This window comes from Pocillopora verrucosa, chromosome 3 (genome assembly GCF_036669915.1).
Source record: "Pocillopora verrucosa isolate sample1 chromosome 3, ASM3666991v2, whole genome shotgun sequence".
NCBI lineage: Eukaryota > Metazoa > Cnidaria > Anthozoa > Scleractinia > Pocilloporidae > Pocillopora > Pocillopora verrucosa.
The window spans coordinates 11,515,420-11,537,405 of NC_089314.1; the positions used below are offsets into that span (position 1 = coordinate 11,515,420).

The 21,986-nt window shown below is 37.4% G+C and overlaps 1 pseudogene; it reads right to left on the reverse strand.

Moving 5' to 3' along the window:
* Positions 1-65: 65 nt before the first annotated feature.
* On the reverse strand, positions 66-12,016 carry LOC131777306 (uncharacterized; annotated as a pseudogene).
* Between the last annotated feature and the right edge of the window lie 9,970 nt (positions 12,017-21,986).

Sequence of the window (21,986 nt, forward strand, 5' to 3'; positions counted from 1 at the left end):
AATTAACTTGAAAAATACAGTTCAAACTGAGCATCCATATTCACGCTGTCCTTCCCCTTGATTCTTCAAGTTCTCTTCCATGACGCAGTGGTGGGTACTGCAGTGTGAGGGTGTAGTATCCTAAAGGGTAAAAAATTCAGAGAGAGCTAGATTAGCATTCACACCTCTCTTCAAATGTTTTTTTCCTATAGTGGAACTGTGTACAATTTTACTAATTTATTGATGCCAATAGTATTTCACTGAGATTATTCTCTAAAGATTTATCACATGATTGTTATTACTGTTCACAAACCAACTTCCCACAATAACTTAATAAGATTTTTTTAATTTCCTTTATACCTCCCAATTCGCTCTCTCCATAATGTGTTGTCTTCTGTCCCCTTTCCCCCATTGTTCTGTTTTTGTGGACTTTCACTAGTTGAACTTGTGGAGTGAAATTCAGAGGATAGAGCACCTAAAATCAAGATTTACAAGAAGACATAAACATTATATACCATAACACACCTCAAACTGTTTTTAAAAACACCCAACATACAATAACTAGTAACTTTTTTTCTTCTATAGTTCCTCCCACAAAAGTCTTGCTAATTAATCTTTGGGTGATGTATGTAATCTGTATATATAAGGAGAGACAAATACATCCAACAGAGAGAAAAACATTGAGCAAGTATGTCTTTTTAGGAAAGACACAGAGGTTACAGGGGGGGGGGGAGTGTTGAGAACATGTCTTGCAAACTAATTACTTCTCGCATTGGCATGGTTTACTATTGCCAGTCAGCATGAGTTTTTCATGAGAAAAGTTCCATCAATCTTGATAAAAAAACTGCTGGGACCCATCAGCCCTTCATGACATGTACCCTACCATACTCCATGTTGAAAGCTGAGGGACTTCATTGCAAAAACCTTTACAAATATTTTATGATAGAACCAGGCCTTATTACATTCTTTCTACCAACCTCTAAGTGCATCTTTCTCAAAGAGCATTTTGCATGCATTGTACTCTTCTATGTCCATTGTAGTCTTCAGCCTCAGCTCAGCCAGTTCCAGTTCCTTCAAGATCTTTTCAGTAACAAACAATTCTGAACGCACTTCACCAAGATGGGCAGATGAGTAATCTGTCCACAACTTCTCCAAGATCATTAGAGATTCCCACTTCACTGTTATCAACAAACATCCTAAAGAGACACCAGTAATGATGAGCCTCATTGCTTTTAAGTATTCCTTAAACTTATTGTGCTCTTCACTGGACTGTGGTGGTGTGGTCTGAAGATAATTTCTCACAATTGATTGAAAGATTTCCTCTCCACGAGCTTTGAGATCTTCTGTCTGTGGACAAGACACACTTTCAGATGCAGCTGATGTAGCAGATGCCCTAGGCTGCTGAACCTCTTGGTATCTGTCAGACTCTGTTGCCAGCATGCCAGTCTGCGTATTCTGTTCTTTGAGTTTCATGTTATCCACCTCAACCTTAATATCCAATTCATCCCCTGTTAAATTGTAACAGTCAAATTTAATCCTAATATAACAAGGTTTTTAACATCTTACATAATTAACCATTAAATGATTTAATTTAAGTAATTTCTTATAAACCCCCTCTACTCTGGAATTTTAGAACATTATCCATGACTTCAAAATTGGAATTAGAACTGTTAACTTAAAGTGAACTTGTACATAAACTCAGTTTTTTTCGCAGCAATGATGAAAAACGAAAGAATGCGTATATGTCTATCAGTTTCTGATATATATTTGCTCCCACTGCTAGTCTTCATGTTCTCATCAACAATAACAATATTCTATACCAAGGAAAACAAGCAAGTTACAAGATCTCTTTGAAGGCACAACCAAAGCTGTTACAAAAATGTAAATGTACCTCTGTCATGAGGCCAGTCTCCAACACAAAAGGGTTCCTCAACATGTTTGAGTAATTTCTTATTAATCCCCTCTAATCTCAAATTTTAGAATGTTATTCATGACTTAAAAGTTGGAACTAAAGCTACCAAAGTGAATTTGTTCATATCTCAGACTTTTTAAAAGTTCTTTTTCACAGCAATGTGGCTGAAAAACAATGCTTATGTTTTTCAGTTTTCTGATATATATTTAATTCCACTGTTGGTCTCCATGTTCTCATCAGCAGATAACAATATTCTATACCAAGGAAAACAAACTACAAGATCTCCTCGAAAACCCAACCAAAGCTTTTACAAAAATAAACACGCACCTCTGTAGTGAGGCCAGTCTTCAAACACTAAAGAGTTACGTAACATGTAGGATACAACAGAAGCTGCCATAACACAAGCAAAAGTCTTCCATGAATCGTTTGTAGATGCAACGCCATGTACAAAAGCACAAACAGCTTTAAACGACGAGCCACTCCATCTTCATTTCATGAGCTGCTGCAAACAGGCCTGAGATAGAAAATGAATAAAAAAATAAGCATAACAATTAGAGTGGATTTAACAATGATATTATATGGAGATAATTCTGATTCATTTGAGAAAAAGAGGCTTTTTTTTCTGCAGATCACCCTTTTTGTTTGTTCTTTGCTATTGAAGGTCTTTACAATGTTGTGTTTTTCTGCAGGTATATAAATTAGCACTACTCTTTCTAGAGAGTATAATGAGTAGGGTGGGGTACCTTTTTAGTCAGAATCAGTATATCATGGAGTAAGGATTTGGAATTCAGGAGAGCGTTTCCTCGAACAAAAAGTATTGAGTACCTCTCCTTCAAAAGAACCTGGATTATTAATCTAGCAACCAGAAGCTTTGAATCATGTTCAGAGGAGAGGCTTTAAAATATGCCAAGTTGGAGGGTACACTGTAAGACACATTAGCATTGTATACCTGTGCTGACCACTCCTCCTACAAAAAAATTGATAAGTACCACCCCTCCTAGATCCTCCTGGCTTAAAAGTTTAGCAACCACAAGTCTCCTGTAGCTCAGAGGTAAAGCTTAAGAACATCGAAGTGGAGGTATGCTGTAATAATTATGACTATTGTGGTGACCACTGGTGTGACCATTACAGAAAAAATGGCTAACCTTCTCTCCTCATTCAGAAACTTGGCCTTACAGCTTAGCAACCAGAAGCTCTCCTCTGAACCGTAGCTCAGAGGTAAAGATTAAGAACATCAAATTGGGGGAAAGATGTAATACACATTATGTTTGAAAACTTCTGGGACTACTCATAATTCATTTCTTGCTCGCAGTGCGCCTATGTATATGACTGTGGGAACAATCATCTTTATAGTAATACTTCTGTTACTGGGTCACTTAGACAAAATCAAAAAGTTATATTATTGAGAAATGAACGATGATTCCATCTAAATTCACTTTTGCCAATCAGTGCTTATAGGCCCAAAGCAGATTCATGAAGAAGAGTTTACATAGTGTTAATTGGCTGTTTTGTGTAAATGGGTTTGGTCAGCTTTGTGTGAGTGATCCTGGTAACACTTTAATGCATTTCTTATGGATAGTGACTGTTAGAATAAGTTTCTAGAAATTTCTAGAATGCCTAGTCATGCTGACATGCATACCATGGAACTTTCTAGAACATTTTATTAGATTATGTGGTTATGATGTATTACCACCAAACAATTGCGTTGTAGCCTTTCAGAAAGTAAGGACTCATGCAGTCATGAAGTAGTAGTTGTTGTGGTTGTCAGGAGTGGTCAGATGTCAGATGTCTGGAAAGCTGAACCAAGAGAGAGAGAGAGCTAATGTGGAAGATTGTTCATTTCAAGGAACTTTGGAAACAACCATGAGATTGTGTCAGTGGTGAGCTAAGTCATAGAGTAGTTGATTTTGTAGGAGTATTAAGAGTTCTTTCTGTGGGTTAAATTATGCCATAACACACTGAATAAGACAAATAGATGTAATCCTTAATTTGTTATGGCAAACAATTTCTGCACAATGATCACAGATGCCAAGTAAGATTACCCATGAGAGTAATTCTCACCTTTTCCTTCTATTTCAGCTGCAATTGCCCCTGGGTATGATTGACACTGCTGTTTAGCATCATCAAATCAGAGCAACTCAAAATCTCTCCATCACATACATTGACTTCTCGTGTTTCTGGGTATTCTAATGGTGCCTTCCATCCGTAAGCTGCACTTCTGACAAGGTTACCAATGTAACTACTCACTGGGGTTTTGTGAAAATCTGTTGTAAGCTTTAAGGATATCACCACATCTCCTAACTGGGCTTTGTCAGGATTCAAACTGTAGCAGAAACCAACCAGAAAGGTAGCCTTCGGTTTCAGGAGTGTGACAGCATTTTTAGTGGTAGTTTGAGAACCTCCAGGATATAAGATTGTTTAGAACATCTCATCAGGGCAACTTTCAGTGACCCATATTTATCTTCACTCATCTTTCCAAAATACACATAGCCAATGGATTTCTCATAGCTACTAAAGGAATCTTTCAGGTAATGATAACAAGCCAATAACTCGCAATCCTCTACAGTCAAGAGCAAAATGTCAACTGGACGATCAACTTCACTCCAATGTTTTGTCTCATTTGGCAGATCTCTTGCCTTCTTCAGTGTAATACTCAGAGGTGGAGGGTCATCACTGCAAACCTCTGAGCGGCTGCACTTGTCATTACTAGGTCCTGCCATCATAACAAACTGGATCTGTGATTAAAGTTTACCTAAAAGTGAACAAACGAAATCAGAAACTAATTCTGAAATAAACATCAGAGATAAACATAATTATTTGTAAATACATGGTTGCTTATAAGCATGTAATATATCTGAAAGGAAATCAAAGTGTGCCTAGACCATACCTGGTACCTGGCATTAAACGTAATTAAGAGCTGGTCTAAGTTGCTTGGTATTTGATTTCAAGAAAACCCTTGTGGCTGGTTGCAAGACAACCAAAATTAATGACCAAAGCAAGCACTTGGCTGTAAATATTAAGGATTTGCAAGTTTTACAGCTATTCTCAAGATTAACTCAACATGTTGTTTGACTCTCTCATCTTATCCTTCTCTGTCTGGGGATCTGCTTGTCAGAAGTATTTGGGCAGAATTGACAACTTCTGCAAATGAGCCTACTGATATGGAAATATACTACCCAGACTGACTTCAAGATATGGACCTTACTTGAGAACAAAGATAATCTTCTGTTTAAAAAATCATCACCATGAAAAACAATCCACCTCAAGATCTGTTGCCGCTAAAATGGACAAGAATACCAAGGAAAGGGGGCATGAATTTCAACTCTCCCAGATAAGAACTGAAATATACAAAAACCTTTTTATGAACAGATGTCTTAATTTCTAAACTCGTGTGATCATATTTGTTATGTTTGAATATTCCTTTTTATCTCTTTCTATATCCTGTTTTAGATATTAAATTGTCCCTTTTATTCATGATTTGGACAGTAAAGACTGACTTCTGTTGAGTCTGATTTTTTTAATAAATACTTTATCATCAAGTATGCTCCATATTTCTATCTCTACCAATACAAGTGTTCAATAAACCGCAGTTTGAGATTTCAAAGAGCAAGTATTCTAACCATTAAAACATTACTTTTTCCTCATATGTGTAAGTTTTTAATGTGGATGTCACCAGCATCTTCAATAGTGATGTCCTGCTAACAGCACATGCAAAACCATAGTGTAAGGTTTATAAACAGTTTCTGGTATAATGTTGATGAAACCAGAGGAAATCAGTTCTTGAATTAGGAATGTCTTTTGGAGTAACTTCTAATTTTCAATTACCGGTAAATCACCATAAGACAGAAAAAAGAGGAGTAAGGCTTTGCATTTCACAGCTAAGCACTCAGGTTACAAAGTATGATTCAAAGTTATGGCTGCCCCAGTTAAATTTTCAGAACATTTGAAGACAATTTCCAACTGTTTAGTTACGCTCTTTGTATTCTCAAACAAATTAGGTCGTTGGTCTCCAAAGACATTTTAGTTGCCAGCCACAAAAAAACACTAAATATAAATGCTAGGGCTAAAATTTAATTCAGATTTAGACAAGTAATTACTGCTTTGTCTGATCTAAGCACAGTTCATAGTGGGTGCTTCAGAAATGTGCAACCAGCAAAAATGCCAGCCTCTCTCATGCTTCTGAAGAACCAAGAATGATTCATTTAAATGAACATCATTTGATTACTAAACTTACAGCCCCCTTTGTCTTACTTTGTTTGTTTGATTTTTGTTTTAACTTCAAAGCTGTTTTTGTTGATAGATTTTGAACTGTCATAGATTTTGAACAGTAAAGTTAGTTAGTTAGGAAGCCTTTCTTATGGGGATAACCTCAGGGGCCTCCCTTTTAAAATACTGTACATTTGTGTTTGAATCAAGAGTTATTATCATTATTTTTATTATAATAACTGTTATAATTCCACCCATATAACACTTTTAATAATAATGTTAGAGGTATATCATTTTGTAACTCATTTAAGATTCATAAGTTCAAGATTCCCATAAGTTAGCTCAAAAAGGAGGAAAAATTCATACTTTATGGCGCAAATTTTGCTTCTTGCAGGAAGTTCATTCCATTTTCAATTATTCTTTAAAAATTATTCTTGAGAGAAAGGGTGGGCTTGTTAATTCTCTTGTCTTGGGTTGCACTCAGAGTGGATTTCCACAAAAGTTCAAAAATAACCTCAAGTTCCTCAGTCTTTCTGTAGCAATAAATTGAGGGTTGTAACAAACCCTAAGATAATATTTATTATCAAAAGCTAACACCCAAATCTGCATAAGACCAAGATAAGCCACTTGTACTTTTTTTTCCAAATTGCCCCTTATTCATATGTTTCACTCTTCTACCTGACTCAGACTTTACTATTGTCATCTGTTTGCTTCTATGAAATTCAATAAGACCCCTAATTTTTCTTCTCTTTTGCCTTCATCAAATAACTGTATTATTAATGCAGGTATGGATCTCAACAGAAACACTTCATTTCATTTCCCGTAATGGTCCATGAATTGACAGAGTTACAGTTTGTAGAATATTAACTTCAATCCCAGTTAAAACGTAGGTTTATGAATAAACTTAAGAGATTTTATTGACCTGAGTACAAGTCAAATAATGTACTTGTCAATAATAAAATTGAGACTAAAATTTTCAACTGAAAGATGAATGCAAAAGATGCTGAAAGAAGTGCTCTTAGGTCCAACGTGTCAGGTCTTACAAGTAGCTTTTGGTGACCTTAGTCTGTCCTGAGTACAGCCACAAATTTAGTCAGACCATGCTGGTCAGGTTTATTTGATCAGCCAATTAAACTACCACTGACAGTTTTTTTTACTATCACTTAAACAATCACCACACTGTTTTTTGCCCCTAAATCATTGGAACAAGATAAAAACATTTATTCCATTCAATAACATCAATTAATTAAGGTATTGATAAAGAATTGCAACTATTTTTTCATGTCTGACAGTGTCAATGATATTATGATTGGTACATTACTGAAAGTTATTTATGGTTAAGTAAACTGTAAACAGTTGTTACTCTTTCAGATAAAACTTAACCCTATGACCTCTAAGAGTGACTAGCATCTAATTTCTCCTGATAATATCACTCCTAAATCACACATTAAGGTCACAAGAATTAACCCTTTAACCCCTAAGAGTGATAAGAATCTAATTTCTCCAACAGTATCACCCTTGGATTAAATATTGTGGTTGTGAGAATAAAGGAAATGATCACAAACACAACAAGTTCTTGATTATTAAACAAATTCTCCTTCTAAGTACCATAGGAAATGTTTAGAGAACAGTATGGAGAACTTGCCGACTGATGTTAGGATGTAAAGGGTTTAAAGGAAATAATGACCAGTTAAAGAGGCTCTTGATTATTGAACAAATTCTCTTTATCTGCACCTTAGGAAATGTATAGAGATCAGTATGGAGAATACAGAGACTGATGTTAGGGTGTAAAGGGTTCATGTTGGAGCAATTAACCCACTTAAAACAAAACAGACCCACAATCATAAAATAACCAACATTGGGAAGTTATTCACCTCAGTTAACATCTTAAGACATAAAACTCACCCATGCTGCAAAAAGTTATTCCTGTGTTCAGAAACCCAGATTCTGTTGCCTTTTTGGACAGTTGTCTGCTGGAAATAAAAATTATATGAACACATCATTTAGCACAGAAAACATGCCTGATAATCCATAACATTTTACATTATAAACCAGCTTACCAAAATTTGTGCATCTTCATAAATATTCCCTCAAATGTCAAGGTTCATAAGATAATTACATGTAACCTGTGCTTGTATGGTTTCTTTTAACATCAGTCATTATTGTTTCCAGGCAATTGGTACAAGTTGTACCTTTAGGTGATATTCGCAAATTTACATTATCATGAAATTTACCTTTTCAGACTCGATGACTGATCCTCATGAAGCTGTTTGTAGTATGTTTTAGTTTCCCCTTTCGTAAATTATGTAATATTGGAAATTAATTTTTTTTTAATTGAAATAAAAGGTTTGCATTAATATTCTGTTTAATGAACAATGAAACCTCACTGTCACAAGTTGATTATTTTACTTCACTCTCAGTCCACTTAATTTACAAGGGGTACAATAGTCTTTAGCTCTTAAACAAGCATAGTGACCTATATTTTTTTTTGCATAATTTTGGTGTACAATTTATCCCCTTTAAATTGGGAAAATTAAAAAAAAATAATTTGAAGAGAAAAAAAATAAAACTAAAAGCATGCCACAAAGCCTGATACTTGAGGGTTCAAATTAAGACCTTAAGAGGAATGACTCAAGAAATGCCTTGAGCTGATATGTCATTTTAATTTGAGTGATTTTCCCACAAATTATACATTAAATTCTTCCATATGCTGAAGACTTTCTACCTATCAATTTTTCTCCAACTGTTGCTTTAAAAACCCTTGCTTCCAGGAGGTGAAGTCAAAAGGAGTCTTAATATTCAAACAAGTGTCACCCCTTGTATGTAATTTGCATCAAGGTTCTTCAAAATGTCTCTGGACATGCAGCAGTTTATTGAAGTGAGTCTCTATCTAAAAGCAAGCTGTCAACATCTTCCAACTTGTGTGTTGTGTGGAGAGATCAGTGTGCTTTCTTTAAACTAAAAATTATTTTATTTACCTTTAATGTTATAGTTTTAATGTAAAACAAGAGAATGTAAACTGATTCTCTTGCTGTGAAAGTATGTGTTGGCCTTTTAGGTGGGATAGAGGTATGAAATAATTGGCAAGCCTATTAACCCACTTCACGCCACCTCCAAATGATGCCAGAACACATCCTTTAAACTACTTCTTGAGACAGTAATTGTTCATGCAGATATCTCATTTCTGTGTTTGTAAAAGAAATACTAGAGAGAATACTACTGATTGTAGTTAAAAACCCATCAGCTTGAGTGCCAAGTTTCCATTGTTTACCCTTATCTGATTAACAGCACCAAACAACGTTTACAACAGTGACTTAAGTTCACCACATCTGGTCACATCTAGCATTTATCAGGCAGAAAACATATCAGTGTAATAGCTATCTGATTCTTAAATGTGCTTGCTTTCTACAAATGAATGTTGAACTTTGAGGGGAATATTTTTTTCCTTCTAAACAAAAAGACCTTCTGCACCTAAATTAAAATGGAAGGCAGTTTTGTACATTCCACAGCTTTCAACAAGTAGATCAAATTAGCAACAGCACTGAAACTCGATCAGGAAAACTGTTTTTAGCAATAATGATCTTAGACAGAGTATAAGCCAACTCAGCCCCCGATTTCCTCAGACAAGAATCAGAGATTTGCATTTCGATTCGTAAACATGACTTGAAAAATATCGAAGAACGGGGCCATTCTGCGACTTATCAATGAAGGTCGAAATGAACATCGAGAGATTTAACGTACATAACTTAATTTCTGAAGATATTATCGATGATAAGGGTCAGTCTTGATTCAAATTTGTCTCTAATTTATCTCGTTTATATATTTCCATTCTATTGTCTTCGTTAAGATGGTGATTCAAAGCGAAACATGTTCAAGTTTAATTACCAAGCAAATTGACCTTGCTATGTTAACAAATTTTCATGCTGCATTGAAATATTTTGATTTTAACACAACCTTGTGGGGATTAAATATAATTATTTGCTGCAGCTTGTGGTGGATAACGAAAACATTACCTCTCAACTGAGCACAAAGACAGAAGTAGTTTTTCATTATTGAAATAACAAGCATGACTTGAATCGTGCTTTGATGAAGCGGAAGTTCGGCGATATTTTCTGGAATTCAACTACACTCAACTGAAATGCGTACCAAGAAGACCAACAAAATCTCAGGACGTCAACTTACCGTTTGCCCGAGGTCCCGATCCGTCTTGTAAATGTTCAGCAAGATATCGTTTAAGCTGAAAATTGTAAAGCACCGTGGGTGTCAGTTACGATCCAATAGTTAATAACATTCCAAAACCCACCCACCGTTTATTCATACACGCATTATGGCAAGCCAATTATTACAAAAGTGGGTTGCATTCAAAGTTACATATCGAGTTTCAGTTATCGATATGTGAGATTGGGACGTCATTGCATCAAGGTTCTTCAAAATGTCATGCGGTAGTTTATCGATGTTAGTGTGTATCTTTTCTTGATTAATAGCACCAATTGACGTTTATAGCAGTGACTTTATGTGACCACATCTAGTCACATCTAGCATTTATCAGGCAGAAAACATATCAGTGTAATAGTTATCTAATTCTTAAATGTGCCTGCTTTCCATGAATGTTGAACATTTAAGGGAATAAATTTCCTTCTGAACGAAAAGACATTCTGCACCTAAATTTAAAAGGGGGGGATTTTTGTGTATTCCACAGCTTTAAACAAGAAGACCAAATTAACTACAGCACTGAAACTCGATCAGGGAAACTGTTTTTGGCAATATGATCTTAGACAGAGTATAAGTCAACCCAGCCTGCGATTTCCTTAGATGAGAATAGGAGATTTGCATTTCGATTGGTAAAGGTGGCTCGCAAAATATCAAAAAACGGGGCCATTCTGCGACTTATCAATGAGGGTCCAAATGAAAATCGAGAGATATAAAGGACAGAACTTAATTTCTGAAGATATGATCTATGATAATGATCAGAGTCTTGATTCTAATTTGTCTCTAATCTATCTTGTTTATATATTTCCATTTTATTGTCTTCGTTAAGGACGTGATCCAAAGCGAAACATGTTCAAGATTAAGTACCGAGCAAACTTAACTTGCTCTGTTATCAAATCTGTATGCTGCAGTGAAATATTTTTAATTTTAACACAACCTAAAGTGGGGATACAATATAATTTGCTGCTGGAAAGCGAAGACTTCTTCTCGATTAAGCACAAAGACAGAAGTAGTTTTTCCTCGTTAAAGTAACAAGCTTGACCTAAATCGTGCTTTAATAAAGCGGAAGTTCGGTGATATTTTCTGGAATTCAACTGCACTCAACTCATATCTGTAGCAAGAAGACCAACAAAATCTCACGATGTCAATTAACTTACCGTTTGCTCGAGATCCTGATCCGTCATGTAAATGTTCAGCAAGATGTCTTCCAGGCTGAAAATTGTAAAGCACCGAGAGTCTTAACTACAATCAAAAATTTAGTAACATTCTCAAACCCACCCATCGTTTATTCATACACGTATTAAATATGGCAAGCCAATTATTACAAAGTGGGTTGAATTGAAAGTTACCTACAGTATCAAGTTTCAGTGATCGATAAGTGAGATTAGGACACCACTGCATCAAGGTTCTTCAAAATGTCTCTGCGCATGCAGCGGTTTATTGAAGTTAGTGTGAATGCAATCAATTAACGTTGACAACAGTGACTTTATTTTACCACATCTAGTATTTATCAGGCAGAAAATGTATCAGTAGAAGATTGAAGATCAACAAAACCTCAGGATGTCAACTTACCGTTTGCGCGAGATCCTGATCCGTCTTGTGAGTGGTCAGCAAGATGTCTTCCACGCTGGAGAGCAAAGCACTGTCCGGTTGAGCTACGATCGAGAAGTTCGTCAACACTCCAAAACCCAGCCACCCTTCACACCTTCAAGTCACGTGCTCTTTGAAACATCAACAGAAATGATTGCATAACGCTAATAGATAACGCTGTGGGGAAAACGCAAGAGTCACGCGATCATGCACAATTTACGTGTTTTTATGCCCTTTATTCAAACAACTTAGAGAAAAAAACTTGGGAGATCCAAGTCTTGTCAAAGTCGGAATTCTTAAATGCTTGTTTTCTTACCTTTTTTAACTGCAGCTGATCTGCAGGGATCATTTCCTAATCTATATTTTATCTGCGGGTTAATTAAGAATTTGTTCATGCTTAGCGTACGTATATCGAGTTATGGATGGACGCCACCCACCATTTACGACTTCAATTCAAGTGTTATTTTTAAACATCTAAAGGCATGTTTGCATAACGCTAATAACAAACGCCTGAGGGGAAATGCGAGAGTCACGAGATCATGCTTAGTTTTTTTTATGCCTTTATTCTCACAAACAATTTAGAACAAAAACCAAGAGATTCAAGTCCTGTCGAAGCCGGAATTCTTAAATGCTTCTTTTCTAAACGTTTTTTTAACTGCATACCGCTCACTTGCAAGGATCATTTCTTCATCTATATCTCATCTGCTGTTCAACATTTCTGACCAGATTCTTTTACGGGAACGAATAAACTTAGTAAAACTTTGTGGGAGAAAAAGTTAAGGTTTACTACGGCTTAACTACTAGACTCGTCAACAGTGCTGAAGTCGATTTAATAACCATGAGTGGAGTTCCTAGGAGAAGTATTGAGGATTGCTTTTTTCTTGAGAGGGCAGAGTAAAAAATCCTGCAATCTAATTAGTTCTTTTAGTAGCCCGGAATTATTCTTATCTCTGCCCAAGGGCAAGGTAATTACGCTTTCGTGGGTCGCTGAGTACATCCCTAGCTTCTTTGCAATTTTTCATAATTTTGTTTTGCCGGTTGGGCATACTTTCAAGGAATTTTCTTTTTCGAAATGAATTTGTGGTGGCAAATGTGTCATTATTAAATTGGTTGACACACAGCATAAAAACTGTTTGTAACTGACTTTAATCTTTCACAAAAGAAACTGAGAAAGTTAAGACTGTGAGGTATTTGTTGATAACTGAATTAATCGATGGAATTTTTATTCATTTAATACTTGTATCCTGGTAAACGGTGAGCGAAGTTTTCAGACCTACTACAAATACGCTTTCGGTAAGTCTTTGCGAGTCCGTTCAATTTGGTCATTTGTCGTTTTTTTTTCATATTTTTATTTCTTTAAAGAGTATGTGCGCCTTTTTCTTACGTGCTTTCTCATTGACAGGTGTCAGATTGTGACAGATACCATGCAATCACGTTTTTTTCTTGCTGTTCTCTATTACAACGATATTGTAATCAAGCAACTCTATTATATAAGGAAAAAATTATATCAGAGCACTCTCGCTTGTTCTTTACCCTGATATTTACAAAGAGTTAAATGTAATTGAAAATTCTAAGCAGAATTCTGTTCCAATTCACCTTCCTACATGTGCTTAAGGTGGCTCTAGATAGTTTTTCTTTGGCACACGAAGCATGGGTACGAATGGCGCAAGCGCGAGTATTTACAAGAAAAGAAAAAACAATAATAAACACGGCGGCGAGACTTTTATCGCGAGTCGCGTTCTACTTACCGCTATCTTTTCTGTCCCGAACAAGGAGTGGAGGGCAAAGAGGAAATTAGAGTTTCAAGGAATGGTGGAAGATTGGTCCCCACCGAAGAAAAGAGAAACCCGTCTAAATCAGGTGTGGTTTAAATCTTGTTTTCGCTATACTTGGCACCAAGCAATTCACCTAAAGTTTTAAGACAAGTGCTTCATCAAGACTTTCTTTGCTCTAAAATTGTTCTCAATTTGAACTTTTGTATCATACCACAGGTAGTTCATAGCAAATCATTTTGTCAACATGATTATACCTGAACATTTTGACATTTCATTTCAAAATTCCTTCAAATGTTTTGTTACAGTTACAACCTAACAACATAATTACTATTAAAACGTACAAGTTTTGAATTTTAATCAGAAACAAACAAAGAAGGAAAATTGCATTCCACATGGAAGTAGAATAATGGACGTGGATGTTTTGAGAAGTTCACCGAAATGTTGTCAGCACTGTAAAGCAAGTGAGATCCCATCCCAATAATCTCATCCATGACCAACCATTTTAAGGAGAGACTTTAAAAAAGATTAAGATCACAGACTGTGGGCTAACCAGCTTACAGCTAAATACACATGTGTCCCGAAATCAATCTTCCTTCTTTCTCGAGATGTGAGCTTGGGACGCCTCTGCTCAAACTCCTTAATTACAAGCGCGGCAACAACCTCAAGAAATCTCACCCCAGCACCCTGGGGTTGTAAGATTGTATGTAAACCGCATTTTATTTTTCGACCACGGCTAGGTGGGTTATCTCACCTACCTGGGGTCCCCCACCTCCATGTAAACAGGCCCTTAAATTGACATACGATAATAAACTTATTTATTTTATTGTTACATTTTTTTTTCACAGATGGACGTTTCAGCTTGTCGAAAACGTGAAAAAGCTAAAAGGTACCACGCTTCCTTATTAAGTTACGGTTTATTCACTTGATTTAACGATTTTATTACAACGCTTCGATAAACTCCCACTAACAGCTCTCTGCATATTCGAAAGGAACTCACACTAAAACGTTCAGTTGTAAGTATGGGGCGATAAAACACGTGCCGCATACATGTTTGTTTGGTTGTGTATAAATAAATGAGATCACTTAAAAATGTCAATCAAATTAAGAATAATCAACGTATCGGAATGTTTTCAAAACTTCACTTTTCGTGATGCTCTTGCACTGCCCTTACATCCAAGCAATCCAATTGAGGACCGAAGTATGATCTACACGGTTGTTTCGGACAAGACACCCTCTTTGGCTGATAGTGAAATTCAGTTCAGAGGTTTTGGATGGTCTGATAACAGAAACGATGACACCCTGAAGGGCTTGTTCCCTGTAGGAACAAAACGAAGAATTCTCAAAACCCGCACCGGTAAGTGGTGATGCAAATACTATGGGAAAGGATAATTTATAAGTGCAAGCTATTAAGTTGTCAATAAATCCCCACTTATTATAACCTCTCTCTTAGGCTATCACGACAGTTACTATGTACCTGGGTTAAAAGTCATGGTTAGACCCAACGTTATCCATATCTTGGGATTCAATTTCAATGCCAGCCTCTATTCAAGCTCTGTTCAAAAACACCACCAAAATACTTTCTTTACTGTAGGTCTATTTCTGAGCATGTGCCCAGCCAGCTGATGGTAGATGATGAGTAAGTATGAGAAACTTACTGAAATTTGTATTCAAAACTTCATTCGTTGTTAATGAGCAACTCATTTGGGCTCATTTTGAGGAACGGCTAAGCGAGAAAACCTTCCCTGATAACATCTAAGTTTAAAGATCAATTATGACAAGTATTGAATTCATAGAACTACGTTGTACAATACCTTTGATGAGACAGAAGCATTTCTTTCATTCATTAGGGCCCCAGATGACACAGTAGTACAATGTATCAGTTTCTTGACTGTTACAGGTAAACAAATATTGCACATGGATTGTATGAAATTGTTAAAACCTAACAAAAGGAAGTGTTCATCTTTGTCAGAAAAGGCATCACAAAGTGTCCCTATTAATGAAATTCCACCAAAATACACATAATTACACCGAATATGACGTAAATGAAAGTGTCCGAAATAGTTAGCAAATAAGGAGTACTTTGAAACATCTGGGTTCATTTCTGGAGGGGAGGGTGGGGGGGGGGGGGTAGGGCGGGGTTATCACCCTAGAAAAGTTAAGAAATGCGAAGCTTAGCGGTTTTCCCGTGTTACGCATGCCCCAGGTCTCTTAGATTTTGCTTATTTCTCCAAGTGAGGCGATATACAAAGTTGCTGCCTCTCCAGGTGCGTGAGTAAATTGTAAACTTTTTTCCCTCATGATTTCTTATAACTGGGTAAGTTCATGTGAGCAACAACTTTGCGGAGGACGATAGCAGCATCTTTCTTCTGCAAGATCCAACTCGTCCAAGTCGACGTCCACCATATACGTCCTTGTACCAGACACTTCCGGGAGAACTGAATAGTACATCAGGCCTCCCAGATGGGGATTTTGAGTTTGTTGGAGGTAGAATTCGATGGAGATTCCACAGTCTTGCTGCCCCATGAAGTTCATCTCGCAATATAGGCATGAAACAAAACTTGAGGCATGCTACCGCAGTACAGTCATTGTTATGATAAAGATCGCAGCTCCTCTTGTCCTTAACAAAATCTATCCACCATCTGGTACAGTCTTTTCCCAGTATTGACACCAGTCTTCGATTCGTTGGTTAGAAACTGATTTTCCAAAGATGAAACTGTCATCCCCCGCTCAATCAAGTTCACCATCTCGCCTTATAAACCTGACATATCCATTCTCAGTTCCGCAATCAGCTCTCATAACCCTCGCAGTTCCTCCAAGTTGCTGGACACAGTCAACAAAGTACTTAGAAATAATGGTAGGATCATTGTCGGTGTATCCAACGTCAAGCCATAAAATTCGCCTGCTACATCCATCGATGGCTCCGTGGATACGAAAACCTAACAGCTTCAATTTATCATAGCCAACTATGTGCCACAAATGATTGGGCCCCTTGGTTATGCATTGCCTCCTTTTTAGTCTACACCTTGCTCTTGACTCAATCTCCCCAGGATCAAGGATATTCAATAACTCCCGAACGTTTTCTTTGCTAAAAACAAGCCGGTGGTCGTTTACTAATAGTTGAGTTATTTCCTTTTATCTGATGTTACAACCGCTTCCTCTGAGGTCTTCTTCCACAGCTTGAACAACCTGGCGTCTCTTCTTCGAGTCCTTTGGCTTTTAAAATCCTTTTCAACTGTCTAAGGCTTAAGCTGATGCCATGACTGAATACGAGAAACAACAAGATCTCTGTATACTCCAAGCCACGATGATAATAGCTTTCAATTAGGTCATCACGTCCAGCGGTGTATTCTTGCAATGTTGAAATGTAGTTTGCAAGTCAAACACCAACACACGTGGACGTTTTCAAAGCAAACGTAAGAATTAGAAGCACGGCGAAAGCGCTGGCCATTTTGGCATCCCACAGAAGAGAAAAGTATTTCGTTTTAGAACAATAATCCGCAACGTTTGCTAAATCTACAGCAGCAACTTTCCACAGAAAGTCGAGAAAAGAGTCGGGAAAAGTGTTAAGAAGAAAAGTCTAGAAAAAAATGAGAACGCGGGAAAAAAGACAGAACGCGAACAAAACTTCAGAGGAGCTTCAAAATTGAAAGTGTAATATAATGACACGTAATGGGCTCCGTATTTTGTGACACATTTCGATGGAGATTCGCTCATTTCCATCCCTTTTCATGCATGGTTTTGGTTGACAAAATGTTTGACTAATTGTCAAGTTTTATTTTTCAATTTAAGTGCAACTTTATCACTTTCAAATTTGATCTTCCACTGAAAGATAGGAAAGAACCTCTTTTGGGTCTGTCATTCTGTTAACATCTCAGTCCATCGATAGCTCGTAGTTAAAATGCAAGGGTTGCCTACCTCCGTAAGGAACAGTGTTCTATCAGTATACAAGCTTTTATTGTTTAATGTGGTAGTAAGAGCATCTAGTGAAAATTCGTCCTCTACCACCCGAAGATTTAAAATTTCGGCTAAGAGGAGAGACGCTTATTGAGAGGAGGGCGATTAATCGAGGGTGCCACTTATTAAGGAACTATTCCCCTGCACTGATTCCGCCGTAGTTAAAGGCTAAAATGTTATAAATAAAGTGGTAAGAGAAACAGGTTTTCCTTGTATCCCTACTATTTAAGAAAGTGAGGAAGGAGGGTCGGGGGGCGCCTATTCGAGAGGAGCGCTTGTTTTACTTAATGCTCTGACGGGTGGGCGCTCGTTGGGGGAGGGCGCTTGTAGGAGCGCGGGCGCTTATTCGAAGAAATAAGGTACTTGGTTTCCCTAGACAATACTACAACATCAATTTAGTAACCAGGAAATAATTTATCTAAACAGTCATTAAAAAATAACTCACGGACCTTCTTGACATTGCTAGAAGAATTTTTCCGATCGTAACAGTAAGAGCAGAAATTTCGGAATCTTTCAAGAATATGGCATAAAGTAAATATCAACCAGTCCCTTTGTTATATTTTTTTGAAGTTTGAAATCGGTCTAATACACCTTTCACGTACCATCGACCAGATCAAAGTATTCTCTTAATTTTAATACAAGTACATGATTTACTTCCTTCACTTTATGGATTTTGCTACTTCTCGTTTCATGGAATACATTTAAATCATGATTCATAAAATGGTTTTTCAGTACATCACAGTTCGAAAATGAAAAAATAGTGGATTTTGGGGATCACAAAATTATATCAAAACGTCCCCTTCCCGCCCAGTTTGTAAATTAACGTGGTCGGCTGAGGCTTTTCTGACAGGAAACCATTCTGAGGTTAGAAGCCGGGAAGGAAGGAAGGACAAGAAATTGGAAATCTTAAGATACTATTAATCCTTTCACTTCCAGGATATGATTGTTAATTCTCTCGTCTAGCTGATACATATTTCCTTGTCAATTGGTTACGAGGATTTGATGTTCAATCAAGATAATATTTTGTACCTGATAAGTTTGAGTAGTCTCATTACCTGTTTGCTGGATAATGTATGTATATTATAGGGAGAAGTTACATGTTGATCACTTCGGGGAGTTAAAGGGTCAAGAGATATATGAGAAGCAGAGGCTTCGTGGTTAGTTGAGGGGGGGGGGGGAGGGGGCATGGGTAATTATCCATGGACCACCTTTCCATCAATCCCATAGTCCTCTTCTACTTGCTCGATTGTAACATGTGAATTCAATTCAGCAGTTGTACAAACAGAGTAGGTCTGAAGCAGCAAGGCAAAACAGAGTGGATGAAACCTAATGGTCCCATTGGTTCATCGTGATGACCCTTATTTATTATTTCTTACTGTGTGGATTAGGATATTCGGTCGGGGTCGACTTGAAGCGAAGATCGGTTTACTTTTCCAAAAACTTCGAAGTTCTGAGATCGGCTTTTTGAACGTTGTTAGTCTGCCCTTACGCCTTGACGAAATCCGCCTTATATGGAGTCAGAACTACTTTGACATCTGAGCGTTAAATGAAACCGCCTCGACCAATATTATACCGATGTTTGTGTAGAGGGTTACGATATTGTCCGCCATATTTGAAACCGATGTAGTGGTGGAGTTTGTATTTACATAAGGAAGTCGATATTTTTCGTAGAGAGGACTGACCTAGTGCCGGAAAATCTCGAGGCTGCTTGCATCGAAGGAACAAAAACCGAATAGTAGACCTTTCATTGCTTCATCGATTTATAAGCCGCCGAGTGTACCTGTAGATATATCTGATAACATAGAACGTACGATCGGACAAATAGATAATGAAGACAAGGAAACCTTTATTCTAGGTGACCACAATTGCAGCTTATTAGACCAAGCTAGTCTTGATAAATGACGCAAAGCATTTGTTGCGAATCTTGGAGGTATATCAGCTTACGCAATTAATAATTAAGCCCACATGAATAGCGCAATGGTCTTAGTCACTTTTAGATGTATGTATTACTTCCTCCCCTGAAAAGATGATCCATTCAGATATACTTCATGTCGGCCTTAGTAACCATTTAATTTATGCAGTTTTCAAGATTAATAGCTTACCTAAGTGCAATAGAACAAGGGAAATCGAAGTTAGAAATTGAACAGTCAACTTTTTCTCGAAGACTTGCAAGCTCAACCTTAGGCGCATTTATCTCCTTATGAAGGTGACGTGAATGCAATGTGGAGTTGTTGGAAGACTATGTCCTTAGGAGTGTCGACAGGCACACCCCTGTCAGGTCAAAAAGAGTGAGAAACAGAACCAGCCTTTCCTTCCTAAGTTGTCTAAGGATATCATGGATAAAATGCTGAAGCGTGACCATCTTAAGCGCTTAGCTATAATAAATAACGATGATGTTAGTTGGGGAAAGTGCAAGTCTTCAGAAATGAAGTAAATGTTGCATTACGTAAAGTTAAAAGTGCTTTTTACGCTTCACAAATCGAGAATGTAATTGGTAACCCAAGGAAGGCTTGGAAACCGTTAATAATATTCTCGAGCGCAAACAGCGTGCGGATGATGTTTGGGAAATCATGATTAACGATCTTAGTGTTTACTTAGGAAATTGTGCAAATATTCAACGAGCATTTCACTAGTATCAGCCCTTGCCTTGCCGAAAATATAGATAATAACAAGTGTGACTACAGTCAATTTGTTCATAGGGTTGACAGGAGTTTTCACTTTCAGCCTGTAAGTTCATCTCAGGTCTATAAATTTCTCAATTCTTTGCCTGTCTGCAAGGCTACTGGAATCGATAAAATATCAACCAAAGTTTTGAAGTTGGCTGTACCAGTTGTTTCAGAATCCCTAGCGCAGATTTTCAACAAGTTACTTGTCTCGCATGTTTTTCCTACAGAGTGGAAGGTGGCTCAAGTAACCGCCCTTCATAAGAGAGGTTCGCGTAACATTTTGGACAATTATCGGCCAATTTCGATTCTTCCAATAGTAGGCAAAGTCTTTGAAGGGATATGATACAAGCAGCTGGTTGAATATTTAGATACTGAGAATTTGTTATCAGCGCATCAATTTGGTTTTAGACGCTCATTCCACCGTTTCAGCTTTGCTTGACTTTTCAAATGAATGGTATTGCAACATGGATCGCGGCCTTTGTAACCTAGTTATTTGTCTTGACCAACAAAAGGCCTTCGATACGGTTAATCACATGCTCTTCCTTGGCAAACTTGAGGCTTATGGTATTAGAGAGAATACACTTAAAGGGCATGTAAACCCAAAAATACATGTTTTTCTCATACTATGTAAAAAGTGGCGTAGAGAACGAATCTGAAATTCGTTTTATCCAATTCGACTTATTTTAGGAGAAAATCGGCATTTTCAACTGAAATTCCATTTCCGGTAAAAACAATAGCGAGAATCGTGACGTAAGCGGTGGAACTAAAATATTGCGCAACACATATTCCCTAGTAGAACTGGTGTGGTAGCTCGTGTAAGTAGCGGTAGTTCGAAGATGTTTTTCAGAAGATAGCGACTCGAATGCCCTAAGCTTAGTATATGACGGCGATGGGGATGATCTAGAATCTTTAGGAGAGTCTGGGCTACGTCCTTAACAATACGAGCTGCCAAGGGTTCACCGAAGCGATCCGTACGAACACAGTGTTGACAGCGATGCGACCTCCTCGGAAACTCAGACTGGTATCTAATTTACTGTGTGATTTACTTGTATTTGATATGAAAATCCAATAAAGCAAGGGCACAATCTAAAAGAATGCAACAGAAATTTTTTAAACCCGCTGAGCTTCCAAGGGTGTTTTATATAAAATTGTCAAAGGTGCGAGTGTGGAACATGTCAACCAATGCCGACAACTCGTGAAAGTGTTTGTTGTTCAGAAATCGGGCAATTGTGGCAAAAAGTAGAGGAGCGAGGGTCTGAAACCCAGATAAGTTGTATCACTGAGTATCCAGGTTTTAGTCAATTTGCCTCGATTTCTGGATGCTGGAGACGGCCTATTACGCGTACAGGCAGCAGTAAGGCACAGAGAATCACACCGGAAACGAGTAAGCTAAATGTTTTCCGTTTCATCTGTTTTGTTACATTTTGAGATCGATTTGCTTGAGTTGTTTCTGTCATTGATTTAATAATACAGTACTACAGCTAGCTATTTATAGTTCCGAATAATTTGCTTCTGGTAGGGTCTGAATTGTCGGTACAACGCCAGGAAGAAAAATGACTGCTACAAACAACAGAATGTTCGAACGGCTCGACGAAACCGGCTATTTTCATTTGAACAAGTTTCACAAATTGTTGTATGCCGTTTTGTTTGAATCAGTACAAAACTGGACGACACAACGCTTTACCATTATGAAAA